Below are 11,438 nucleotides of genomic sequence, written 5' to 3' on the forward strand. Positions count from 1 at the left end.
GCAGTGTGCTCCATTGTTTGTACTCTAACTTCTACTAGTAATTGAGAAACACACTGCAGAAGATGAGTGATTAAATTTGAGACCAAGGATTGATACAAACCCAATGAAACCAAGGGATCCTTTTGAAATATTTCAACAGACTTTGTATTAGAACTAGAAAGAATGTGAGTAGAGTACGCTGCTCTGTCCCTCTGGTGAGCTGAGTTTTACTTTTGTTGGCTGTGTTAGTCCACCCAAACAGGATGAAGGAAGTAAGCCTGCATCACATGGGCCCTTTTTAAGGAAAGACCCTTAATAATTCTGAATGGCAAAAAAAAAACCCAACCAATACTATGTTGCAGTGTTTGTCTCGTTTATCTCAGATTTGTCTGAGAAGTGAAAAATTGTTCCAGATTTAATATTCTACTTAAGAGAGGGATATTGTTAGAAGTAGTGACTACTTCAAAATTTATATGAGGGAAATAAAAGTCTTGTCACAAAATTCTTGTCAGTACTTTGAATCTGGCGTGGTGGGGCTTATCTCTACTGCTTCCTGTTTTGCTGGTGCTAAAAGAAAAAATACAGTCAAATGCAAAAAATGAGTCCCTTTGCTAATGTGCCAAACTAATTTAAAAAATGTGATTTGTGGGCTGGAGAAACAATTATTTGTGTCATCTGATGTTATACAAGTAAGTTCTGAAAGGTCTTTCAGGTCTGTATAGGAGCTTGATCATTTGGGACCAGGCTTTTACGTATATGAAGAGCCAGGTCATATTACAGGAGAAGGAAAGCCTCCCTTGCCCGAGTCAGGATGGGAGAAAGGGTACGTGGCATAACCCATGGACTCACTGCAATCACCAGAGAGCTGTCTGCTTTCTCATGTCACGTACACCTATGAGTTATCAACTGATTACAGCAGTTCCTAAGAGTTGATGCCTCCTGAATGTTCCTGTTAAGTAATGCTACTGAAATAAGTGGGTGCTAACAAATGAAAAAGCAAGTGGGGTTAAATGCTGGTGAAGCACTTTAGCTTTCTCTGAGCATCAGAACACCACAGTTAATCTGAAATGCAGTTAATCTGAAATGCAGTTAATCTGTGTGTTCAGAAAGTGCTGATACCAAGCAGCAGGTTAATTTACAAACTGCAAAGCACAGGAAAACTAACATTGTTTAAAAAGCACTAGCAGACTCATTTTGGTAACCTAAAACCATTCCAGGTGAAAGCATTACAGATTTTCTATACCTGTTTGCATTGAAGATGGGTTGTGCATCTGTCCTGAACTTTTCAGTAAATTTGCAGTCTGCTGCTCTGAGATCTTAAATAGGTTCTGTCTCTACTGCACATATCATTAGTGTTAGATGATGTTATTCTTACCAAAGTGATCTTGAGGAAAATGACAGTTTTAAATATAATGTCACAAAGTTGAGAGAAAATGGGGTAATTACAGAGAAGGAAGTTCAAGGTGGTTTGTATAGATCAAAGCTTAGCATGTGTGCTAAGTGGGCTCTTGATGTTCAGTATGCAGTGCAAGATGGGGAAGGATGGGACTAAAAATCTTTGTAATATCTGTAATATTTTCCACATAGTACAAGCACAAGGAAAAGTTTGGGAGAAGATCAATGGTCTTTTCTGCAGTTCTCTAGCAACCTGATTTTAGGGTGTCAGTTTAGTGTGTATGGAATTATGTTATGGCATTATATCTTACTTTCAGATCATACTTAAATGAAATTTCAAATAAGCAGTTAGTAGTAAGAACAGTTAAAAGACTACTCATGGGCTACTCATGAAGGAGGCTTAGTCAGGTCTGCACACTGCAGTTTGGGAATAATGATGCTGATAGTGGTAGCTGGTGTGTACTTGATCCTCAAAGGGAAATAATGGTACAGGTGAAAATGTCTTGAAGAAGAAATCCTGCTTCAAAGTGGAGAAAAGAAGTTTAGAAGTTCCATGTAAGCCTTTCCCCATTCAGTACTATGATTCATACTGGCATATAATATGTGAGCTGTCAGGTGCATAAAAATGGGACAATTGCCAGGTGGAAGTGTTTTCATTTACAAAGTGAGAGTTTGTTTCCATTCCTAGTGCAAATGGAGTCCATTAGATTCAGTCACACCCTGTGTATTTTTGGCTTGCACCCAGGTAATCCCATTAATTTCAATGCCATTGTGGTTGTATGTGAAGGTTCAAATTTGTCTACATAGTTAGCTCCTTCTTGCCCCTTTTAATAACCATTATTTTTTAAGTCAATTACTTCATACTTGGATACAACCCAGATATTATGTGCCCTGAAGGTAAAAAGTGAACTGATTTGCTTTCTTACTGAATCATCCCTATCTTAGTTCAGTTTAGTTTTTTTTAAGGTTTAGTTTTTCATTAGAAAATGTATAAATCATTACTCTTCAGTGGCAATCAACAAAGATTACAATGGTACAATTGAGGTGATATATTTTCATGCTACTGAGTTTCAACTACTAACTGTGTATATTTAACTAAAATTTTAAAAGCTCTGTGTGTATTTGCAGCTTGGGTGCATGGCGACCCGAGGAAAGTGATTTATCCAACTGACAGCTATGGGCAGTTCTGTGGTCAGAAAGACACCGTCAACGAGTGAGTGTGAAATCCATTCATATAACTTTATTGTGCATCCACTTAGATATAGGTGTGGGGTTTCAAATGTCTCTGTTAGGGCTTCTTGTGGGATGTTGAAGAGACAGCTACATTCTTACTGTATTTATTCCAAATAATGTTCTAGAAATAGAATAGTTGCTTAGTGCAAATCTAGACCCGAATTCTTAATATAATACAGTTGTTTTCATAATTAAAAAATAGTTTTTGGTAAAGCATCAGTATCACTTAAAGATTGTGTCACAAATTGCATAGGAAATGATTATCTGATGCAGCTTCTGACTGCTGAAGTTTGGATAGTTAGTAACATGCTGAGTAATTCTTCTGTGCACCCTGGGGTAAGTGTAGTCCTAGGGCTTTACAGCCTGGTTCTTACTTTTCCTTGACATACACCAAATAACAGGAAAGACCATAAGGAAAAGCTCTCATTTTTTTCTGGTGCTTATCTGGTACCTGTAGAGAGGAGACTGGTATGGGAAGCAAGCAGCTGTAACCACACCTTCCTTGGGGATATCAGCTCAATATTTCTATTTACTTGTCTCTAGTTCCCAATCTTTTAAAATTTTGACTTGTTAAAGTTTAATTAGCTGATATCAACAGAGTACTTCTACATTAGAATAGCTGCTCAGGAAAGAAGGAGGATGCATCAATGTTTCTTCTGAAAATCTAACTGTTTTATGAAGCAGAATTTGAGAAATAGTTTGCTTTTTCCCTCACCTTCTCTCTTTTCAAAAGTAAGTATTAGGCACTCTTTATGCACCTGTCATGTCAAGAAGATGGGTGCTATACAGAAAGCAAAACAGAAGCTAGTGTTTAATAACACCTCATTGCTGCTTTTATATTTTCCCATTTAGTTTTCTGGGAAAAACCTGAGGAAGCCACTGTCTAAAGGGCAGCTCCAAAGGAGAGGAGTGGAGGACAGGCAGCAGAGCAGAGGTAGAGCGAGGACTTCATATCCTCTCAAGTTTTTTTTCTAGAGAGGAAGCAGACTAGATAGTGTAAGAAGACCAGTTCCACTCTCCACCTAAGATTATTCACAGCAATTGTTGGAGAGTCCCACTTCCTGAAGAAGAACAACTAGGAGAAAAAGTTATAGTGTTGTGTGTGTTCCCCTGACTGCACCCCTTCTCTGCTCCCCTCCTTGGCCCCAGTTAGTTCTTGTGCCCTCTCTGGTCTGTAGGAAGCAGTGGGCAGATGGGTTTGGGAGTCTCAGGCACACAGCATCCATGCATGGGTGGCATGTAGCCAGGTGCTCCTCTCTGATTCTTACAATCCATTCCTATTCCCTCTTTCTCTTTTTAACTCAAGTCTTTATTTCTTGCAATGTGATTTTCCAGTTTGTATTCATAAATGTCCCTGGAGAGTAATGCAGCTTCTGTGACTGCATTTTGTCATTTATTTGCTACACTGAGAATTTTCTTATAAAAATATAAGCCAAAAGACACATAATATAATGTGTTGGAAAAGGTTATGGCAGGAGGCCCTGCTGAATCAAGTGCCTCTATAGTCCCTAAAAGTGGAGATGTGGAGAGTGTGCTTGTCACGCCTTCGTTGATACCATAATTAGATTTTTATGGATGCTCTGAATGTAAACAGTGTGAAAGGCTAGCACAGGGCTGTTATTTTCCAGAGTCCCCAAGGGTTTAATCTGAGACTTCCTTGGAAAGTGATCACAGTCCTTGAGTTCTGAATCTTTTGCTCGGGACAAGCATTCTCAGCATTCTCACTGGGGAGCAGAAAGTAGAAGCTAAAGTCCAAGCCAGCTTTCAGCACTCATGCAGAAACCCATTTGAAATTCAGTGAATTCTGTGCAGTTAAATTAGTTCTATCTTGTGTTGTCCTGTGAGTTTCTTTTAGGGCTCTGTGTCTCTCTGTATAATCTCTAAACTGGTTTTGCCTTCTACAGAGCACAGCGCAGTCACAGTCTATAACACAGTTTAATTATAAAGAATACAGACTTATTTCTCAGTGGCTATTTTCTTGTGCTACATGTATGTTAAAACTTTCTCTTCTGCCATCGCTGTCAGCAGATGGGCTGAGATGCTGCCACGGTGGGGCCAGCAGTGGCTCCAGCAGCACTCCTGTGCTCTCGTGCATCGCAGCCGTAGCCCTGCGTGCGCCGTTGTCTCTTACAGGGGCACAGTGTAGTCCTGGCATGGCTAGCTGGCTTTCAATTCTCCTGTGAAAAAGGTCGGTCTGCTGCCATACCGTTTCACTACAGCTATCTGGGAATTTTGTCATATAGCAAAGATTAACAGCCTGTTTTACTGTCTTCAAAACCCAGGTGTTTAAATCCAGATTTGTTTTCAACAAATCCAAACTGAGGTGACAGCTACCTCAAAGTCCCAAGTCCCAGAAGTGGTCAAACGTGTGGATTCTGGGATGCAAACCTCTCAGACTGTCCCGTATTTATATCAGAGGTTTATCGGTGTTACTAGCAGATGCTGTTATCATTCTGTTTCCTAGTCAGATGTTCCTGATTTCCAGCCATAAAAAGCTTTTGATTGATTTTGGTGCCACCTTCTGATCAATGAAAAGTAGGCAGCTTTCACTGTGTAGTGTTTGCTTATAGTAATTTTGTGCGCTGTACATACACGTTGTGTTCAGTGTAGAAAGGGACCGCAGTGTTTTTGCAGAGGTATTTTACAGACCTCACTTCTTATTGGCAGGACTGCAGATACCTGTAACAGTGCCTAGGGTTGTTTCAGCTTAAAACCTTGCTATGGGAAAAAGTTCTCAAAATTAGCATTCTTTAGAACAAATACTTCTGGTTTCAGAGTTACCTGCGCACAGAATGTTCAAGGTTTGCTTGAGATTTGTTTTTTTGTATTGTGTTTGCAATATGACCGTTCACAATAATAGAATTTAAATATCAATGTATGCTATAGATTTTTGAATGATTGGATGTATAAGCATCCATATTTATAACATTATCTTATGTCTACTTCCTTAGGAACAAGACCATTTTGTTTTACTTTAACATCCTGAAATGTGCCAGCCCCATAGTGTTAATAAACCTACAGTGCCCTACAACACAGGTGAGTGAAATACAGAGATAAAATGCTTCCCTGCCTCTTAGTCCTTGTGCTTAAGAGCTAGACATACATCTGTTTGGATTTAAGAATTGCTGTTCATATCCTTCAAAATATAATATGATCTTTTTATAGATGACCTGTAGCACAGTGTCTCTAGCCTGTGACGGTCCGGAAAAAAATAGAAATGCAAAAGATTGTATATTTTGGATAAGAGTTGACCAAAAAAGTCTCTTTAGTTGAACACAGCAATTTGTTACTTATGAATTCATGACAGTTAGAAATCCAGTAGTGATGAGTGCATGCAGAAAAAAAATTATTTTTGATTGACACCTAGGGTTTTCCAAACTAGACGTGTTCAAGAAAATGTGCATATCCCCAGTGACAGGAGTATCTGGGTATGGTTAGAGCCTGTGGCACGTTCAGAAGTGAAGATCTTGAAAAATTTTTCTTGCATTATGCCACGAATTGTACTTCTTTACCTGTGCTGCAACTTTTTATGAAACTGTGAAGTAAACCCAGTCAGTGAACTTACATGGGTTAAAATTATCCAACTCACCTTTTTTACATGAGACTATTTTACTGAGCTGGTTTGTTGAACAATTGCACAACCAGTTAACTTGACTTTGTCGTAGGAGGAAACAACTTTTGGCATGGGGTAGGTCAGAGGTATTAGGTGCAAGACTGTTCTGATCTTTGGCTGCCAAAGTAATTGCACTGCGTAGTTACACTGCAGGTGACAGTGTGGTCTCAGCCGTCTTGACAACATTCAGTGAAGTCCAGGACTAATTTGAATGAGGGTTGTTATATGGAACCAATTTACTGATTACAAATGTTAATTGTCTATTTATTTGATTATCATTTTAAAATGTTTCCCATTCCAGCTTGCTCTTACTCCTGATCCCTATCCTTGATAGATGTTTCTGGCCTATCAGTTAGTGTGACCGTATGGACTATTTGACACAGCTGAAGAGATGGAAATCTCCAGCAAGGAAGAGCAAGAACACTCTTAACACTGACCAGCTGCTGTCAGAATGGAAACTTTCTCTATCAGCAGCAGATTTGCTTCAGGAATCCCCATCTGTCCACATGCAGACACCGACACTGTTACCCTGCAGTCTTTAGACTCTTACTGGAACAATTCAGCCTTTTCAGAAATACTGAGGTCATTGTGTGGGATTTGACTGGTGCTGTGGTCAAGTTGGCAGTGGTCATGAATCAAGTAAGGTGAAATACTTGTTGAAGGAGAGTTTGGGGGAGCAGAGTAGTTACTGTGTTTCTTTTCAAACGTACAACCTCTCTAAAACTGAGGATGTTGTTGAATGCTGTGTGCTACTCCAGATGGTTAATTCTCTGGTCTTCTGTGCAAATGCTGAAGAAACGTTTGTTTGATAATTCTTCTTTTGAAACTGCAGACAAGGTCTTTCATTCCTGTCTCATTCATATAAAATAACAGGAGGAAAAAAACTGAAGAACTGTCAGGGGAAGAGCTTCAGTTCTTGAGTAAGACTGTGGGTTTTCAAACTGTTATTACAGTTTCCTGGATCCACAGAAAGCACGTGTCGTTGCCTGTTTCATAGGCAGGAAACTGAGGTTATTTATTAAATGTAAGAATGAGTTAGATAAAGGTGGCTCATCCACCTAAAAAGTCACAGCTGGTACAGGGTAAAGTGTATGCTTTTTAGTCTTTAGTAGCAAGGACAATACTCTTCTTTCTTTGTTCCTTGGCTGATGGGTAGTCCATAGGACTATAGTACTCATTTAGAAAGACCCTCTTGCAGCATCTGCCCTGTTCTAAGGCTTAGTGCAAGATCTTTTCCCAAAATTCCTTTAGGGAAGTCATATATGGCAGAATGCCCTTGACATGAAATACAGTTTCATACATGATGTACCTCTGGTGCTTGGATAGCAGAGCTTTGCCAAGGTGTTTGTATAGCACAGCTTTGGAAACAGGGAACAGTCTTCTAGAAAAGGCTGAAACTTGCTAAAAGGATGGGCTTCAAACTGCCTCACAGTGCTTAGAAATACTGAGGAGTCAGAATGGCTGTAGACTTGCATGATTGCAGTGACTAGCAGAGCCTTCAGAATCTGTGTATTGGGGTGGCTGCTTCTCCATTACATAAATCTGAATTATAACTTCTGAGTGGATGCATTCATCAAACCCCCATCCTCACCTGATTTCTCGTATAAATCTAGTTTATAATGGCTGTACACTGAGTGGTGACAGTTTCATTCCTGGCAGGTACACCCCTCTTGCTTTGTAACTAGGGCAGATTCATCATTGGTCAGTAGTAAAAATTCACCTTTGAGTGATTTACACCTAACTTGACTCGAACAGTATCTGTGGAGGTACATTTCACTGAAGAGACTGTGTAGAAGTGTGGAACAATTATAGCTGCATGAGACTTTTTAAAATTAAGTTCTTCTTACAAGTGTAATAGAAATTACATGTATTCTGTGAAAGTAGCTACTGCACCACCTTACTCATGCACACTGCTGCTGATGGAAGTAGAGGAGGACCTGGCAGACTTTTTTTTCCCTGGTATTCAAAAAAATATTTTTTTTTCAACATACTGAAGGCTCTGCATAGCTACCAGAATGTGTAGAACCTAAGAAGATACAGAGAGTGGCCTGATATGCCAGATATGAGGAGAGACAGTGAAAGTGTATTCTATCAAAGAATTTTAGGGCATCAAAAGGAGAACATGCCCCTCTTCAAAATACTGCAGTAAACATTACTGAAGGCAATTCCTTAAAAGAGTGCACTTTTATAAATGGCCTTTTCCTTGCTTTTTAATTGCACTGACTTTCCTTACCAGTACTTTGCAATGTATCTTTACTAATTTTTTTTTCTTTTCTTGCAGCTTTGTGTCTCAAAGTGCCCAGACAGGTTTGCAACTTACATTGATGTTCAGGCTTCCTACAGATATAAACCAGATCAGTGGAATTACTTCAGGCAGTTCTGCAAACCTGGTTTTAACAATCCTCGCAAGGTGTGTGGGTATCAGTAGGTGATGGAAAACATATTTTTTTTCCTTCAAGCAGTATGTAATATGCATGATTTTGCTGAGCTACACCAAAGCTTTGAAGGTTTCTGATTTTGCCACATAAGGAGTTGTCCCATATATATGGTTTGACAGTGATTTAATCAGAGGTGAAGGTCTTTTATGCACATCAAATTACCAACTCTTTAAATGGGTACTGTTGGCTCAAATCTGCAGCCTGCCCCTGTATTTGTAGTACTGTGGCAGGCAGTGTCCTTTAGTACTTAGGTACTCCACAGTAGCAGAGCAGAGTATCTCAAACCAGTTCTTAAGGCTCCTGAGTCATCGATGGGTACTTAGTAATTTAACTAGGAGAATTAATCTGTCCTTCGTGTAATTGATTTTGCACCCAAACGTAGGGCATTATTTCTCCCATCTTTAAAACACCTTGCAATTCAGCTACGTTAGTTGTGTTAAATTCTTGCTCTTCTCTAAAAGGGAAGGTGAAGGGGAGACAAGGAACAGTTGCCGGACACTTCTGGCTTAGATGCTGATCCAAAGTGAAGAGGTCTTTTCTTTTTTGTCACTAGAAAAGGAAAGAAGAATAGTCTTTTCCCAGATCACAATGACAGTTTGGATTCTCACATCATGAATGTATCTTGCAGCTTCACCAGTCAAGTTTGGGGAGGAGGCTACAAAGCCCAGTTTGGGGCATTTTCTCAGACTGGGTAAGAAACGAAGAACACACAGTTAACTCTGCTATGTATTTAGCATTCCTGTTTTTCCCCTTTTTAGTCTGTTGCTCAAGTCCTACGTGATGAAGATTGTCCTTCGATGATCATTCCAAGCAGGCCTTGTGAGTGGTTCTACTTCTTACACACATCTGAGCAGGTTATAAGCATTCCCATGAAAGCACAACTCCAGTTTTAAAAGTATTTTGTGGCATGGTCACTAGTGGCTGTCTGTTATCTGGCAGAGATGTCCATTCAATTTGAAAGCATTTGGAAGTATAAAGATTTATTATTTTTTTTCCTAACTGCCATCTGTGAACATTCAGCATGTGATCGGGTCAAGCTGAGCTCTTTCTTGCTCTTGGGTCGTTACTGATAACAGAAGCTTTACAGCTCAAACTCTGCCGTCCAAGACGTGTGAGCAAGCAGCCCCACTGGCATCAAGAAAATGCCATGAATGTGGGAGGGATCACATGGCCAGCTGCTGAAGTTCAGGTGATAGCTGAGCCCAGTTACAACTCAGCTCACTTCTCCGTTGCAGTGCTGACCATTCAGGTCATGCAGAGGCATTAAAGGGCCAAAAAATGTTTTTCTTACTATGTTCAGCAGAAGATAACCACAGGTCTCAGAGCTCATCCCAGCTGCAGAAGTACAATACCAAGAATATCTGTCACTGACCCAGAAGCTCATGCAAATAAATTGCTGCTTATTTTTCTGTGCTTTAAAATAGACATAATCAGGGACAGGTAATCAAAAAAGAGAAAATTTTGATTAGATTTTTTTAAAAATATTAAGACTCTGTATGAAAACTATGCACTGACCCAAAAGAGAGAGAAGAAATTAGCAGAGAAGCTATTATCTTCTTTTAGATTACAACAAGGGGCAAAGATTACAAAGGGAGGAAAAGAGATGTGTTACTTAATTATTTCTTCAGAAAATAATAACTTGGGGTAAATATACTAGACTGAATATGGAACTCTGGCATCGGTATTTGTTGAAACCTGATCAGGAAAGCACAGAATTGTTACATGAAGTACAGCTGTGAGGGAAGACTGACTTGCTCTTCCCTTTGGAATGAAAACCAGGACTTTTTGCAGCAAAGAGTAAGGCAACATAAATGAGTATGTAAACATTTCTCCTTTTTTCTCTCTTTTATAATCTCCTCCTCCCTCTGTCTAACCAATAGTTTCTGTCTTTTTTCCATTGCTTCTTCTCCAAGACTATCTAGTGATAGTGGCTGGTACTGGAGCTCATCTGGCCTATGAGGAACTGGGACTTGCTGTTATGTATTGTTTTGGGTGCTAATACCATTCGTGACCAGTCATGTTGAGTCTGTCCATGGGGTCTGGTTTGATTATTACCATGAAATGACATATTTGAGAAGCTGCAGTTTTTGTAAGCTGCCCAGATACTGACATAGAGTAAGTTCCACATTTATTACAAATTCTTAAACTGCTACAGATACTACTTTTGTTGTTCAGTAGCACCTAGGCTCTCCAGTTGAAAGCTATGATTCCACCATGCCTGAGCTTGGGCAGAAAGCCCCAAAGCATAAAAATCATAATCTTGAATATAATGGCTCTTCCAAGATGTGTCAAATTCAGCATATCGTTAGATAATCAGTTGAAAGCAATTGAATGTGAATCTGACATGATTTAAGTATGTTACAGAAGACAAGCAATAAGAATGGACTTGACATGAAATGTAATATGCATGCTTTGTTTTGATATTTTGAATAGTTCTTAAGAGATGCTTCCCAGACTTTTCCACGAAGAATGGTGTGCTAACTGTGGCAAATCAGACGACGTTCAAAGATGGAAGAGGGAAAATAAGGAATGTAACTGATCTCAGGGAAGCTGCAAAGTAGGTTTTACCCTTCTTAAGTGCCTGTTTGTTGGATTCCAAGATTGTGAATTAATTTAGGAACTGAAAAAATAATCAGAGTCTTTTGTAGCAAGTGGCTGAGGGTGTCCAGGCAAGACTTTCTGTTAAATGGTCTCTCTATGCCTGGGCACTTGCAAAATTCCAGTAAGGAAAACCAGCCAGTAGTGGCCTTGGCTGTTCCTTCCTGTGGTGGCCTTTCTGC

The 11,438-nt window shown here is 39.6% G+C and overlaps 1 long non-coding RNA gene across 1 annotated transcript; it reads left to right on the forward strand.

Annotated features, from left to right (window-relative positions):
• Positions 1-8,498: 8,498 nt before the first annotated feature.
• Positions 8,499-11,109, forward strand: LOC103775587. The gene is made up of 3 exons (XR_608171.1): positions 8,499-8,630; positions 9,417-9,477; positions 11,092-11,109. It is a non-coding gene; the product is annotated as an uncharacterized LOC103775587 (long non-coding RNA).
• The last annotated feature ends 329 nt before the right edge of the window (positions 11,110-11,438 follow it).

The sequence above is a fragment of the Merops nubicus genome, unplaced genomic scaffold (assembly GCF_000691845.1).
Source record: "Merops nubicus isolate BGI_N331 unplaced genomic scaffold, ASM69184v1 scaffold17186, whole genome shotgun sequence".
Taxonomy (NCBI): domain Eukaryota; kingdom Metazoa; phylum Chordata; class Aves; order Coraciiformes; family Meropidae; genus Merops; species Merops nubicus.